We start from the raw sequence: 3,889 nt of genomic DNA on the forward strand, positions 1-3,889 counted from the left end.
TTTCTTTTTTTCTTTTTCTTTTTTTTTTTTTTTTTTTGTACTGGGGATTGAACTAGGGACCTTGAGCTAAATCCCTGGCCCAAGAGCTTTATTTATTAATCTTTTTTCATTATTGCCCTTCAACAAAGACTTTCTTAGACACTTTTCTCTTAGACAGCTTTCCTATGAAATTTTAAGACCCGATCTGGCACGCTCTATATCAGTTTATGTATTGAAAGTATATCCTGGCTTTAAATATAACTGTCACTCCCTCTGAAGAGCCAGTTTTTCTGTTGGGGTTATATCGTCGCTGTTGAGAATGCTTGAGCTAGAAGAACTGGAATCCAAGAGGGGCCTCCAAGCCAGCTGTTCTGTGGATCGACAGTATCAGAACATCTCATCCCTAATGTCAGTTCTTCTCCCCCTTCACAGTCCAGATCTTCACCCACTGTAAGCCACCTGAGATTCTTCCGATAAGGCCCCTTCTTAGTTTGGGTTTGCCTGCAAGCAGATTCTGAGACAAGTATTTGAGTGCATGTAGATTATTTAGGTACCCCAGCAAATACCAGCAGGAGAGTGGAGAAGTAAAACAAGGAAGAGAAAGAAGTCAGCAAAGGGTGTATGACCTGGGGAGTTACCACTGTGGGCAACTGGAGCTCAGGTCCATGAGGTCATCCCACCCAAGGGACAAAGCAGCCAGGTTGTTTCTGTACTAATTCCCACTAGTCTTTGGCTCCCCTGCCCCTGGGGTCTGCTGTGCATGAAAAGGGCAGGTCCGCAGGGCAGAGAAAGCCTTCAGATAAAGAGATGTAAAATCCAGGCAGTTAGAAGTCTGGACTATGTGCACTAAAATGAAAGGGCTTAAGGGGTGTCGTCAGGACACTGATCTTGTATGTCAGCTTTTTGACATTGTGACAAAATACCTAAGATAATCAATTTAAAAGGAGGGAAGGTATCTTTTGGTTCACTATTTCAAAAGTTTATCAGCTTAGTGACAGACAACCACAACTTAAGAAAGAGAGGCTTAAATTGGTTCACAGTTCAGGAGATTCATCCTATAGGGAGCTGGCTCCAAGACAAGAGCATCGTGATAGACCCGGGTGACAAGGTAAAGCTTCTCAGTTCATGGCAACTAGGTAGCAGTGCTGAAGAACAGTGCCAGAGAGGAAGGGGAGAAGAACCAGGTTGTAGACCCCAAGGCCACGCCTCCATGGTCCAACCAGACTCAGAAGTATGCGCTGCCAGTCTCCAAGGCAGATCCCAAACCCAGCCGACTTCACACTATAAAGTTTAACGTCACAATTAGAAAGGACAACTCTCTTGCCTCCCCTTTCTCACTCCCCTTTTTCATTCAGCCAGATGAGAGGCCTCTTGTGGTTTTTTGGTACTAGGGATCGAACTCGGGACCTTGCACTTGTGAGTCAGGTGGCGGCACCACTGAGCTAAATGCCTGACCGGAGAAGTATCTTATTCTAAAAGTTGTTGCCTTTGAGCCTCTGGTAACACAATATGTCAAAGCTGCTCCCCTATTTGTTGCCCTGGAAGGACAGAGATCCCAATACCCCCTCCAAGGGCACACACAATGACCTCACTTCCTCTTACTAGGCCCCACCTCTTAAAGGTCCCACCACCTCTAATAGCACCATGGGATGGTGACTAACCCTTCAACACGTAGGCCTTTTCCCGAAACTCAAGATCCAACTACCGCACTTTGAGAAACATGAAGAAAGTAAGTTATAGACTTCAAACATGGATTTCTCTGACTACTCAAAGAAAGGGACTGAGGTAGCTGGAAAAGGAAGGCAAAGTTTGATCCAGAGTTACAAAGTTACGTCACCAGTTTAATTCATACTTTCATAAAGTCTTTTTGTATATGTAAGGATATTGATCCCAGAGAGAGAGAGAGAGAGAGAACTGGAATAGGAATGTATGGGAGGATTTGGAGACCTCCGATTTCCCCAGCCCTCAACTCACACTAAGCCTCCCTGACCCCACTTGGCTTCTTCCTCTTTCTTGCTCAATTAGGCCTTTCATGTCTGACCTGAGGATGGCTGTGGTAACCTTCTCCCACCTTCCATTAGTTACCTTAAAAGATGGAATAGATTCTCTTCATGCTGCATTCCCATATGCATCCCACCCCTCACCCATAAACTCTGACTCTGCATATCCCAGACCTTTTCCAAGATCAGATTCCACTATTGCCTAGAGGAGAAGGAAGTTTATAAGTCAACACCAAGAGGAGGCTTACCCTATGCTGAAGACTTACAGAATTTTACTCTGTTATTTTGACCAAGATATGGGAGTATGCAAGAAAGAGATGCTAAGGACTATTGCTCAAGGAGGAAGGAGCATTATTTTGACCAGGACAAATGTGGGTGCCCTTACCAAGGATTCAAGATCTAGAGTGCAAACTTGAGCAGTTGAAAATGGTCCTGATGGTTTGCTTGCTGGGCCTAGCAGCCTCGGACTCTCTTGGAAGAGCTATCTAGGAAACCTTGAGATCCCAGAGATGGTGAGGTGAAATACGAGAAAAGAACTGAGAGGTGGCGAGAGGTAGGACTGTGGCTTTATATCTAGCCCTATAGAAGATCCCGTCATCAAGGCCCAAAACATACAATGATAACAGAAATGCCAGCATCTTTGGAAAGCACCGTAGGAATTCTTCTTCATAGGTTGGGCTTTCTGGTAGAAGATGTTACCATTGGAAAACAAGGAACCTGCTATTCCCTGGTCTGAGCATTCCTCACAGCCTTTTGGCCAATTCATTCTTCTTCACCCTTCAAATCTCAGCCCAAGGGTTGCTCCTTAGAGAAAGCTGTCTGCTTTCACTAATTCTTGAACCAGATTAACTTTGTTCATTCAGCGTCTGGGACTATATTGTTTCCTTCAAAGCATTTTCCTATATGCTCATGTTGATGACTTGATGAACATCTGGTCCTTCCACTAGACTAGCTACACCCTGAGAGCTAGAACCACGCATTCTCCTTCTCCACTGTATACCTGGCTCCCACATACAATCCCTGGAATATTGGCCACTCTGCAAATACTCATCAAAAGAAGGAAGTTTTACTTTTTAAAAGTCTTATAAAAATTGAAACTTGGTATAAATTAGTGACTGCAGGACAGTTAGTATGAGCATGGCAATACTTTCTTCTGCTGCCTGTGAGCAGAGGTTGAAAAACATAATTCTGTACCACAGGCCTCTGAAAGTGTGGGTATGTCCCCCCAAACCATGCCTTGATCAGGTAGACCACTTTATAAAACTCTGCTACACAGAGCAGGATGTTAACCAGACCATTAAAAACTAGTTTTAAGGTCTGGAGAAAAAAAAATCATGCAACAAGAGACAAAAAAGGGAAATTGATCCACCCAGCATCTCAGCATCCTCTGTCTTAGCCTACTGCATGCTGCAGGCCTACAAGGGGCTGATGGAGAAGTCTTTGAACTGAGAGACTGTGATTTAATTAGTCTACAAAAACTTTACTAAGCTTTTTTTCCAATCTTTAATTTCATCCATATTTCCCTTTTAGCAAACTTCAAGGAAATAACTCACCCTGAACTGCCATAGTCCTGCCAGAGAGCTACCAAATAAGAAAGACACGTGTTTCCTGAATTTGGGTGAATGAATACTCACTTATCAGGCTTATTTTTACTAGAAGAGGGGATGCTGATGAGTGTTTCCTCCAGAATGCCATTTTCTAATGAAAGCATTTGGTGCCATCTGCTGGTAAAACTTAGCTGACTGCTAAGCATTCACAATACAAATGGCTCCCAGGGAATCCAATATGGAAAACCGGATACAACTAATTCTGTTAAATTTCTAAGAACACAGGCAATTCATGCTGGCTGTTATTGTCCTATGGTATTCAACCCTTCCAACTTGAGGGTAATTTATTTTCCAGCACCAGTG

This window comes from Fukomys damarensis, unplaced genomic scaffold (assembly GCF_012274545.1).
Source record: "Fukomys damarensis isolate Sample0158 unplaced genomic scaffold, DMR_v1.0_HiC HiC_scaffold_10, whole genome shotgun sequence".
Taxonomy (NCBI): Eukaryota; Metazoa; Chordata; class Mammalia; order Rodentia; family Bathyergidae; genus Fukomys; species Fukomys damarensis.